The 13,023-nt window shown below is 35.9% G+C and overlaps 1 pseudogene across 1 annotated transcript in view; it reads left to right on the top strand.

Annotated features, from left to right (window-relative positions):
* LOC147509379 (DExH-box ATP-dependent RNA helicase DExH10-like) overlaps positions 1-8,569 on the top strand; it is a 60,749-nt pseudogene extending 52,180 nt beyond the window's left edge. Inside the window, exons 3-17 of the transcript XR_015218481.1 lie at positions 1,800-2,114; positions 2,667-2,771; positions 2,864-2,932; positions 3,192-3,358; positions 3,455-3,526; positions 3,629-3,745; positions 4,047-4,268; positions 4,413-4,570; positions 5,244-5,337; positions 5,776-5,882; positions 7,283-7,436; positions 7,543-7,691; positions 7,779-7,870; positions 8,009-8,099; positions 8,328-8,569. The product of XR_015218481.1 is annotated as a DExH-box ATP-dependent RNA helicase DExH10-like (transcript). The remainder of the gene's footprint in view (positions 1-1,799; positions 2,115-2,666; positions 2,772-2,863; positions 2,933-3,191; positions 3,359-3,454; positions 3,527-3,628; positions 3,746-4,046; positions 4,269-4,412; positions 4,571-5,243; positions 5,338-5,775; positions 5,883-7,282; positions 7,437-7,542; positions 7,692-7,778; positions 7,871-8,008; positions 8,100-8,327) is intronic.
* Positions 8,570-13,023: the final 4,454 nt, after the last annotated feature.

The following is a 13,023-nucleotide window of genomic DNA, read 5'->3' on the forward strand; positions in this document are numbered from 1 at the left end:
TCATGTTTTGCCAAACACCCTCTTTATGTAACTCAGTACCTTGGTTACATTTTTGTTGCATGAATGTGAAACTTTCATGACATAGCGTAGTTCCTCGAGTCAAGGCTCATAATAAACATAAGGCTTAGATTACAAGGAGACGACGTCTTCAAAATCGTGTTACACAGGCTTGTGACATTAATATAAAAAAAAAAACACTTGGATGTGGGGGCGCATTCATCCCTGTATTCGCTTCTTGTGATAGATGCGAGGTGGAAAACTAAAAGCTTGAAATTTCCTTAGATTGGGTCAGTAGGATAGCAGGAACTTCAAATGTCTTAGTTGACCTCCTGTAACCCGTAACTTACAAAGAAGGTAAGAGTTGGGGATTGAACAAATGGTTCCAGGTTCGGTAGGATTTGTTTCTCGAGTGCAGGCATCTTCACTTTTGCACTTCGGGAGAATAACTATAGGAACCCATAAGTTGGAGTAAAGGTCATTGCAGGATCTGAATGTTATTTTGTAGTATACTACACTAGAAAGAGGTGAGGTGAGATTGTAATATGTATGGTGGATAGGTGCTTAAGCAAGTGTTTGCATTGAAGCACTTAGGAGTAACAAAGCTGATTTATGTCAAGGATCCTTTCCGAGCAACTAAGCTGGAAAATAATTTGGTAATCTTTCTATCACTAAAAAGAGTGTTTCGTTTTATGTAAACTCATGTTACATATGGAGCTTAATAGTATTATTGACAATTTAGATGTTTCAAACTGAAGATTTACTTTCATAATGTTTGAATGTTGTATAATTTAAAGAATATAACTTTTTATTGAACATGAGAACTGTGTTCCATATAAGAAAGGAGGCAGCATTTACTTGACCTAAGACATCCCAACTAGGTTGACACCTTTCCACAGAGGTAGGGGATGGCTGACTGGCTGTGACTGCGGCGCTACATGCTTATTTAAATGGGGAGCACGCGAAAGTTTTTATTATTTTCTGCCGTCTCCAAATAGGGAGGGAGAATCTCTAGTAACATATCTAGTATTCTACTTGTAAGTGCACTACTCTAGTTCCATAAAATTCCTGAAACATCTATCCGAGTATCCGCACATTCATCATATAAAGAGAATCAAAATTACACAAAGGCCTTGCCTGCCGTACAGATCTTGTCTGTCCATTTTTAGCCTTACAAAAAAAGTGTTAAACTAACCCACTGGATGTAGTAAATTTGCCATACAGCCACCCTAGCTATGCAAGGAAATCACATGGATAGGAACCAATTAGTCCCTGCGAAAGGGACGAGAAAGCTGCACCATGTTAAGAGTAACTGTACCATGTTCGAATCACAATAGGGCATATAAGGAACATGTATAGAATATTGCATAATAAGCGATATCATATGCCCCTCTTTCCCAGTTACACAGGACTTTACCTGTTTATGCAGTATCTCAGTAACAGAAACCAAGAGAAAAACTGAACCTTACAAGAAATGGGGACATTTTCTTCAATTTTAAGGGTATGGTCTGTAGAATATCAAGTTGGAGTTGACAATTTACATTTGTTTTCTGTTGGAGTATGTTGAATTACTTACTGGTTATCTCCTCCATTAAGGTTTTTCCAGTCATGGTTCTCATGTGTGGCAGTTTCTCTTGGGTGCTTGTTGCCTGCCTTTTTCTTTCCCGTTCTTTGGAGACAAAATATACATTCTACGTAATCTTTACCTGTCAACTAGGCCAATATTTCAAAAAAAAAATTATGTCATTGGCTAGTCCAGTTTCTTCTCACAAATATATGGTACATATATGTTGTAATTACAGATGATTATGGAGTGCAAATTTCAACCAGTTATCAGTTTCAGCTTCAGAAGAAGAAAATGTGAGCAACACGCAATGTCTATGTCCAAGCTAGAATTTAATACCGACGAAGAAAAGGAAGTTGTAGAACAGGTTTTCCGAAATGCAATTCTTTGCTTAAATGAAGAGGATAGAAACTTACCTGCTATTGAGTTAATGGTGCCACTTCTACAACTAGGTATAGCAGTTCACCATTCTGGCCTCCTACCAACAATTAAAGAATTAGTGGAGTTTTTTTTCCAGGAGGGCCCCATAAAGGCCCTGTTTGCTACAGAAACGGTAAGATTGCCACATTTTGTTTTTGGGTTTCATTTGTATCTCTGTTTCTTTTCCCGCTAAAGATATAATGGAACATGCTATGCATACTTAACATCTGCGGCTCTATCCTTTGTCTACATGTAGTACCTAAACGTTACATTAGTGTTTTCAATTGGGATTGGTTCAGCATATATCTCTGAATCGGACTCAAGTGTCCAGACTCCTTTCATGACTCCTAGACCCATGCCCAACCAAAGTGTAATTGATCATAAAGATCCATCAATAACAGTTTTACACATTCAATGTGCATTAGATAGAATTGTCTGGTTTTCCAAACCCGAGTTGAATCTCATTTGGGATAAAATCCTAAATTTGAGTCAGATCTACCTTAATGATCCAAATCAACTAACTATAGGTTTAGTATGGTTGTTTGCTGGATCTATCCGAACCCACAAAGCATCCTTAGTGCACATTGTTTCAGTTATGGAAATGCCCTGTTTGCACGTTTAAGGCACATTATTTTAGTTATTTAACTTCACCTGTAACATTTTTCATCGTTCTCACATTTGACAGTTTGCAATGGGTTTGAATATGCCTGCAAAAACTGTTGTTTTTACTTCTGTTAAGAAATGGGATGGCGATAGTCATCATTATATAGGATCCGGTGAATATATCCAGGTACGTGAAAGATTTTACGAATTTATTATGGTACCTGTCCTTTCTAGGTTTCCAGATTTTGACAACTGCTACCATTTTTTTGCTATGAATAGACGAGCGGAAGAGTTGGGCGTCGTGGCAAAGATGAGCAGTGTATTTGCATCATAATGATCAACGAGCAAGTCTATTTTTTGGCTAGCCATCTCACTTGGTGCTGTTTCCTTCAATCAGCATCTCACTTTGTGCTTTTCTGTTTGTTCAAGCTTAGTTTTAAAATTCAAGGTTGTATCAGTTATCTCTTCAGTGAGCTGAGTTCTGGGTGGTGTGTCATCACATTTCAGATCTAAATGCCAAAAATCCATGATAGAATGAACAGTTCTCTTTGTAGCCTTAAGATCCTCTTTAAAAGTTTCCAATTGTGGTTTTTTCTTTCTTATTCAGATGGAGATGAATACACTTAAGGATATGGTTTTGGGTAACCTGCACCTTTAGTCAGTACCTTCAGACTGAGCTACTACTCAATTTTGAACTTGATGAGTCGTGCCAAAGGCCAATTTACTGCTGAGCATGTTATCAAGAATTTATTTCACCAATTCCAGTGTGAGAAGGTATATTTCGGATTACCTTATTGATATTACCAGTTCAGAAGTATTTGCTGCTAGTAGTAAGAATTATAATTACGATTACATGTTTTGGATATGTAGGCTTTACCTGATATTGGGGAAAAGGTTGCTAAGCTAGAGCAGGAAGCTTCTGTGCTTGATGCGTCAGGGGAGGTGATCCACCTCTTTACTTGTTTTCATGATTGCATGTATTTGAGCTTATAATTTACATATATATCCGTCTTTTCATTTACATATTTATTTTAGGATTTATAGGCGGAAGTTGCTGAATACCATAAGATAAGACTTGATATAGCCCAACTTGAGAAGAAGATGCTGTCAGAGATAACCGAACCCGAAAGAATTATCTTTTTTCTTGTTCCTGGTAGGTTGGTAAGTCACAAATGGAATGATGTGTCCACCTTCATCATTTAGTCAGTCCTCAGTTAGTCTTCAGTATAGTTTGTTTTACTCTTAATTGATAAAACTGGTTCTTTAATCATCTCTGATTGCCACGACGTTGCTTGCTATCAAGAACTAATGCTTGTAACTATATTCATGAGTAGATTGTAGAATGTCCGTCTTACATGACTTTAGATCTCAAGATTTTTGGACTGTCAATTTCCAAGTTGATACTTGATGTCAATGTTATATTGTAATGTGATGACTGTCAGAAAATAATTGTCTGTGGTAGGTTAAGATACGTGACGGCGGAACTGATTGGGGATGGGGAGTGGTAGTGAATGTCATGAAAAAGTCCCCCACAGCACTGGGCAATTTGCCATCGGCCTTGTCTTCACGCGGTAGTGGCTATATAGTGGATACTCTGCTTCATTGCTCTCCTGGCTCAACTGAGAATGGTTCGCGCACAAAACCTTGTCCACCACGTCTTGGTGAAAAGGGTGAAATGCACGTGGTGAGTTGACGCTCATGTGAAGCAACAATTTTATCAAGGGTCAGTTCATTAATCCTATGGATAGGATATCGAAAGTGAATGCTTAGCTTGAATCTTTGAATTACGTCTACTGATTGTACATTCTTATCATTTTTTTCACTGTAGGTTCCTGTTCAGTTGCCTTTAATTTGTGCTCTCAGCAATTGTAGAGTATCTGTTCCTTCCGACCTCAGACCAGTGGAAGCATGGCAAAGCATACTGCTGGCGGTACAGTAACTGGTCTCAGGATTTCCTAACGGTTTCCAAAGCTTAATCCAGTAAAGGTATTCGTCTGTTACATTTCGATATTATATCATTCGAGAGATGACATATGAAATGCTTTTCTGTAAGGTTTTGACATATAAAAATGCTTTTCTGGAAACTTTTTTTCGCAAAACTTGTTAATGCTATCTGGTTACCTCAAATTCGCAGAATTGTGGGTTCTTCTAATACATCAAACCAGTGTTTAGAAAGTGCCTTTGGCAGAAAAATGCTTTGAGGCTATAGCCTCATTGCCTCAGTGGCAGAGTAACTGAATAGCCTTAGAACCTAGTTTTTTTGGTTTTTTTTTGCTGTTTCTGTTCCGAAGCTACCGCAATTGTTCAAAGGACAACCAACCTTATTCAAATGGAAAATGGTTACTTTTCAGAAATAAAAACAAAAACTAAGATGTTTTTGGCATTGAGGTTGTGATTGAGGCTTACACTTTAATAAGCCTCTGAGGAGCACTTTAAGCCTCTAAAAGGCCTAGCACCTCGATGCTCTTTTGTGTAAACATTGCATCAAACAAAAGAATCATGTATGATCTTAAATACAGAATCACACATAATTCTCAAATAGTTAAATGTCAGATGCTTAGACGTTGAATATATTGGAGGAATTTTGGTGTTATTTTGAGAATTTCATATTGTATTTAGTCTTATCTGATCTCTTGATGCTTTTGTTCCTGTTCGATAGGATATGGGCATTGAGGATCCAGAGCTTGTTGAGCTGGTTAATCAAATTGAGGAACTTGAGAAGGAATTGTTTGCTCATCCACTACATACGGTTTGTATTTTCAGTCACATATAAACATGTATGTACCCTGTTGCCGCACATAAGCATTACAATCTCAAAGTCTTTTGGTGATCACTACGAATTCAATATAATGTTTAACAAAGTTTGCAAAGCAAGACAGTTACATATTTACATCACTTGTAACCGATTGTGGCAAGGTGCTACAAGGCCCCACTAAAGGACACTCATTCTCAAAATCTTAGCAGCTCTCTTATTTGCACCAAGCAGTGTTCACTGTTCACCAGTATATACACACTAATATATATGTTTCTACGATGCACAAGTGTGTGACATGTTTGTATATATATTTAGGTTACTGCATCAGATGGGTGTATGTATCTTTCTTAGTAGATTACTCCGCATGGTCCCATTGAAAGCATTTTCTTTTACGTTGTGCTAGCTAACAAGATTATTTTTATCGTACAATCTGCAGTCCTCTCAAGACACGGAAGTAGTACGGAACAGATCAAATGTTTCCAAAGAAAAGCAGAGGTGAATCGTGAAATTCAACTGCTCAAATCAAAGATGCGTGATTCTCAGGTAGTTATTTTGTTTGAAAAATTCCAGTTTACAATACTGATTATTCCTTTAATGTTTATGCTTTGTTTGTCTTGTACTGATGATCTTCTACTTCTTTAGTTTTATTCACAGTATTTAAGATAAGATCTCTACCTAAACAGTACAAAGTAGAACTGAAACATGCGCACCGTTATTTGATTTCTGTTTGTTCATCAACATGTTCCCTCTATTTTCTGAATATTCCTATGTATCAGCTCATGAAGTCCTTGTAAGTTTGTCATTTTTTGCCCTGTACTGATTCAATTTGTATATTATGATTCATGGCATTTAAGATAATAACTGTATTTAATAATTGGAAGTAGAACTAAAACATGCGCATTGGTATGGGTTTTTTTTTGGGTAAATCAGTATCTTATTCATTAGGAGAAAAAAAGGTGAGGTAGAGAGAGACACATGAATACAAGAAGAGGGAGCAGAAAATACAAAGAAAGAAAAGAAAAAGGCACTTTGTATCTTAGTTTCTTTGTTCAACTTAATCCTGTTAAAATATCATGTAGCAGTAACTTTCAGTGAACGAGACATCCTCCTACCATAATACAGTACTTACAATACCAGCTATTGCTAGCTGCCTCGAAGGATTCCTTGTAGTGAATCCCTTTGCACTGGGGGAATCTTTTAGGCCGAAGGAGAAGGGTGTCAGTGTCATGATGACGTTATAGCCAGTAGCCACAGATCTATATTGCGTAATTGAGGGCTAATATTTTGTAGAGATATACATCACATAGTGGAGAACACCCTCACAAAAAAATCAGCTCAATTGAATGTGTTTAACCTTGTCAAAAAAATTTATGAAATTAAAAAAATCTAGGTCGTTGGATAACTCATAACATTCTAAACGATTTTTGACGAGGTTGTACATCTTCAAATGAACTCATTTTTTGTGAGAAAGATCTCTATTGTGTGGAGAACACCTCCACCTAAAATCAGCTTCTAATTCATTGTATTTGGTGGTGGAGTAACTTTGGGGTCACTATAAGATAGATGGAGTTCATATAACCATCCCCCTTTTTTAGTATAATATTAGTTCAGCTGCTTTGTTTGTCAGTTAATAACTGATAAAGATAGAGGTCTCTCTTTGTCACATGTGATTCTTTGTTTTAGATATAAATTTAGCATCATGTGAAATGTATGAAGGAAAAAACTGTCAGTCATGTATGAAAAAACTTCTGCTTTAGCTTGTCAAGCATTACTGTCACAGTATCACCTGAGGATTTGTTCATTGATTTTATATATCCTTTACCCATGTGATTTCTGCTTTGTTCTTGTGATTTCACTCTTCTGATGAGATCTTTTACTCTTCCAATAATAATTAAAGTTTTTCTTCTATCTACAAAAAAAGAGTTGTTGTATTCATTGTGCAGCTTCAAAAATTCCGCGATGAACTAAAAAATCGTTCAAGGGTTTTGAAGAAGCTTGGCCATATTGATGCTGATGGTATTGTCCAGTTAAAGGGTCGTGCCGCATGCTTGATAGACACAGGAGACGAACTTCTTGTTATGGAACTGATGTTCAACGGTGAGCTTATGAGTTATGACTCAACAGTTTCTTTTGTTGCTATTTCCTTCTTTCTTCAGGATTAAGTATTCATCTGCTTTGCTAATTTGGGCAAGTGTTTCTTTAGGTATGTTTAACGATCTTGATCCTGACCAAGTTGTAGCTCTAGCAAGTTGCTTCATTCCTGGAGATAGATCAAATGAGCAAATACATTTACGAGCTTAAATTGCAAAACCTCTCCAACAACTTCAAGACTGTGCGAGGAGAATAGCAGAGGTGTGTGGATTTGTAGAACTCCTCATGACTCTTGTTTTGGTAAATTCTCTTAAATCGGACATATCTGATTGGTTCAATATGTTTCAGATACAATGAGAGTGCAAATTAGAGGTGAATGTGGACAAATATGTGGAATCTACCGTTAGACCTTATTTGATGGATGCGATTGTTGGTCAAAGGTTTGTTGTTTGCTTCATATTTGCTAGTCACTGTCTTTCGGAATGTGTCCTTATTTGTTTTTTGACTATGCTAAATTGCTAGCCCATTTCTACTGCTATTGAGAGTTTTCTCAACCATTTCTCTTTAATTTCCCACAGTGCAACTTTTGCAGAGATATTAGAAATGACTGACATATTTGAAGGTAGTTTCATACGACTTGCTAGGAGGTTTGATGAGTTTTTAAATCAGGTAATTTAGTTATTTTTAGATTTTGATCTACTTGTGTAGTATTCGTCTCTTCTCCTTTCAGTTGGCACGTCTCATACTGAGCAATTAATCTCCTGAAACAAAACCATTTGGATCTTTCTTAATAAGACCTGTCCTTCCATATACTGGATGCATTTAGCCGTCCCTTTAATCTTTTTGTCTTTCATCGGTTTTGCTTATTTATTAGACCTTATTATTGGTCTTTCTCAGTTGCGCTCTGCTGCTCATGCTGTGGGGGAGCTTGTTTTGGAGAGCAAGTTTGCTGCAGGTAGCGAAAGCTTGCGGCGTGGTATTATGTTTGCTAACTCCCTGTACACATGACTTTGCGTTGTCTGTGTTTTAACTGTAATGTCTGTTGAAAGCTGTTACGCAACAGTGATGTATATGCTTGAAGCAATGTGGTTTTGCTTGATTAACTGTCGTCTGATAAAATGCTAGATTAGTTCTCGTTTGCCAGTCTGCTTTATATATTTCTTTCGCTTCTTATTTTCTTTCGGTTATCCTATTCCTGAATTTGCAATGAAGCCAAAATGATGTACTGCTTTATATTTATGAAAAAAATGGTCCCCATGTCTGGTGAAATACAACTTTTTGGAGTGAAATGCAGAAAATACTTAGCGGCCCCAGTTTTGAGTGATATACAAAACACCTTAGCTTCCCCAAGTATTAGTGGCATTACTTGGTCCTCAAGCAGTCCAGCCCAACCAGGAGAAAATCTTGGCTTCGTAAGCGGCAAGAAAAGTAGGAGACCAACATACTAAATTTTCTAGCCCACACAGTACACACAACTGCTCCACATTTACGCCTAGTTATAATGTTGCACAACCATTGGAAACCACAATCCTGTTGAAACTCTCTAGCAACTAAATAACTTCACTGCTGGTACATATGGAGACCTTTGTGAGGGTTGTAGTGTTTCTCCAACTTTTTGTTAGAATGCCTTCTCCCACTTGGGCTTCAATGCAGGGTTCCATTGTCACAACAAGTGGAGAACTTCGGCGAACAAAGTACTCCCAGAAGTCCAGAAATAAGGTCACAAGTGTGGAGAAGTAATGTAGAAGAACATACGACAATATTTGAGGATTTCATAGCCAAATCTCTTTTTAATTTCTCAAACATTGGCAACAATGACTTCCTCAACCGATACTTACTTCCCAATGAAAATCCACTGAACAAACCGATTCCACCGAATTTTGATAATTTCCTCGTTAAAGAATATTGCATTTATCTGAACTTTATGCATATCATTACTTACAAAAGAAATACTCTTTTCCTTAATGAATTCAGGTCCTCTTTTGTTGACTGCAGAAGTTATACGATTATGGTGCAAGGAAGTTTCTAGTGACAGGATTAGCACGTCTAGATTGTGTTCCAATTGTTATAGGATTCTATAGTAATACCAATCAATGGTTTGACAAGTACAACGAAATTTCAGTGCAGTTCAGTGTTAATAAGATCAAGTAGAACAACAATTTTCACCTTGAGATTCTGCATGGCAAAGTTTTTGGTTGTTGGAGACGAGCATCCCATGAGTACCGTACCATATACACACTGCATGACTGCAGTGACGAAACAAAACGCAGCAACCTTGAACATAAATTGATAAACACCAGACGAAGCACCAACAGCAGGAGCAGCAGCAATAGCACAAGGTTTTTAACTTTTTTTAATGCCTTCAAAACCACTTCCACAACAACTCCTTCAACATATATCTTTATCTCCTAAAACTACTATATGTGACACTCCTCCTCGATGCTGCTCAATTAAGTTTGAATGTTGTTTTATACAAATAAGTTTAATATATCCTTGCGTAAAATCTTTCCGGAAAACAAGTGTTTGCGTTGGGATGATTGAGGATGAGGAGGAAGAGAATAACGTTGATGGTTTTACAAGTGAGCAAGAAGAAGAAGCATTTGCCATGATTTGACTTTAGTCCAACTAGCCACGTAAGCAATGTAGTCAGAGACGGACTTTATATAGTACGAAGTTGTCGACCCCGTACCCGCGGTAGTTCTGTTACCTTCACACACCCAGTGTGGTGACGTCAGTACGTGTGTGTGTGTGGGTTGCAAGTTTTCAACTATATGTTAAACGAATTCAGGATTCAAGTACGCGTTCTGGGATAGTTTCCAACCTACGTATGTGGCAAATGAAATCTTGGCCAGGCAAGCATACGAAAGTGTTGGTACTTGGTAGTAGTCCTTCATCGCTAGGGTACTCCGAGTGAGAACTAGTAAATAAGCACTCTTGTGCACATTCACTGGTTTTTCATGCTGAGTTCTACCCCCACATGAATCGAATTCTTCAACTCTAGCTACATAGTTTGACTGACAACCGACATCTCATGCAGGGCCGGCCTTATATTTCAATGGGCCAATACAAAGTCTGTAAAATTGGGCAATTGTTTGGGTTTCTAATGCTATAGTTACTAGTGGACTTTTTAGAGTTTCAGGGGACTTTTTCGTTTGGTTTATATTGTGTGGTGGGGGAATTCTTTGGGTTTCTAATACTGTAGTTACTATAGTGGACTTTTTAGAGCTTCAGGGGACCTTTTTGTCCACGTGTTGGCAGCCAGACAACCATGCTAACACTAAATGGTATGCCAAGCAGTCCTGAAAAATTATTCAACAGTCACAGAAGCACACATCCAATTTCATGCCCCTCAAATATATTTTTTTTTATTGTTATATTTTTTTTGTTGATAAGATCACAAATATCTTTTCGTCCTTTATTCATTTTTGTCGCAGTCCTGAAAAATTATTCAACAGTCACAGAAGCACACATCCAATTTCATGCCCCTCAAATATATTTTTTTTTTATTGTTATATTTTTTTTGTTGATAAGATCACAAATATCTTTTCGTCCTTTATTCATTTTTGTCTCATTTTTCCTACTTCGATCATTTCTTGATTCTTTGGGTATAAGCCATCAACACATAGGCCCACACATCAAAATACACCAACATTAATACCACAAAAGCTACATCCCAAGCTAATGAAAATAGTAATACAACAATATAATTATTTCAAAAGTATATGTCATTTGTTCTCATATAATTTGCCACAAACTAAACTATGTGTGTGTAATTCTGTATCAAAATGAAAATGTTTTTAATATGTGATTTTGACCCAAGTTGTGACAATATGCACAAAAGAAATAATAAAATAACTAACTATATGCACAAAAGAAAAAAAAACAAAAAACTAGGTATCTTCCTCTTCCTCATAAGGAAGTCTGGAAACACAAATTCCTAAAACCTAGACATAACACCCACACTAGTGCTGTACCACAACCGACCAAAAGTAAATCATGCACATCAACAACAATTCATTAATAACTATAATTATATATTAGCATATTATAACTACGAGCAAAAACAAGGTTAATTAAGCGCTACCTGGTAGAACCATGTGCAAAGATACCCACTAATAAAGCTATCCACCACCTCAAATTGTAGGGTGACTGACAAATCTTAACTGCTCAAATAGATCACAATTGTGCGTTATATTACATGTTACTTAAATTAACGGGTAGTTTTTGGTTCACAAATGAATTTCCCCACAGTAACTATAAAAATTGATGGAGTTTTTCTTTTTTGATTGATATGTTGTCCTTACGATACCTACATAAAAAACAATTCTTGGGAAATTTGTTAGGATGTTCTAATGTTACACAAACAATTTTAGGTTATTTGTAGATTGTATTGCATTCATTGTATCAATCAATTTATCCGTGAGGGGACTTTACAGATTGAACAATAAGGGGGTGTTTGGATCCTATTTATTTATTGCCAAAAAGTGTTTATTAGTGAAAAAACATTTTTTGAAAAAATAAATGTGTTTGGTTTCTATTTAAAAAAAAAAATAGTTTTTCATCCAAAAAACACTTTTTGATCCCAAAAAGTTGTTTTATGATAATTAGGTAAAACTTGTTTTTCAAGTTAAAAAACTATTTTTCTTTGAAGGAAACACTTTGGGTGCTAAAGGCAAATGAACTCCCCGGATGTTTTAGACTTTAGTGATTTATGCTACGATATGCCAAAATATATCGAGAAACATAGTGCGAAATTTGTTTTCATAAAATAGCTTTTAAGAAAAATCACAACCAAACATGTTTATTGAAAAACTGTTTTTAGAATGAATACTTTTTCATAAAAATGTTTTTTAAGAAAAAATGATTTTTTGAAAAAATGAGAACCAAACACCCACTAACCATATTTTTATTTATTTTTTAAAAGAAGAAGAAAGAGCTAGCTTGAGATCTTTAAAAGAATGAAATTACATAAATAAAGATAAAAGATACCCTAACCACGAGTAGATTAGGTGGGTACATGCCTCATGATATCTTTGAATTGCTAAGCCAAAAAACAAAAAACATTAACCACGATTGGACTAAAAAAGGAGTTTTTTTTTCCTCAATGATAAGCACTAAATGGAAAATAAGAGAGAGTTTAAGATTTTTTAAGAATTGAAATTTTTAAAAGGACAAGTTTGCGAAAAATCATTTACCCAACTTGAGTTGCACTCTTACTTCCCAAGTGAAAGAACATAAACAAAACAGTAGTTTATATTGAAAAATATTGCAAAAAACTAAATGCCAAAGTATAGGCAATATAATCATATATATTATTATATTAAAGTCGTTTATAATAAATATATATATATATTTTTTTCTCAGTGGAGAATCTCTCAATATTATTATAAAAATTATTGTGATTGTTCTTGGTAGAATAATGGGGTTTCCAATTTATTTATATCTAATATTATCATCAATCAATGTATGAGGACTAACATCTATGAGTTTGTTGTTCAAAATCCTTTCAAATATTTTATGAGGGCAGAGGTGAGGTGTTTATATATGGAGATAATATGTGTCCGGCCATATATATATTTTTTCTCTAATGTAT

Source organism: Coptis chinensis, chromosome 3 (assembly GCF_015680905.1).
Source record: "Coptis chinensis isolate HL-2020 chromosome 3, ASM1568090v1, whole genome shotgun sequence".
Classification (NCBI taxonomy): domain Eukaryota; kingdom Viridiplantae; phylum Streptophyta; class Magnoliopsida; order Ranunculales; family Ranunculaceae; genus Coptis; species Coptis chinensis.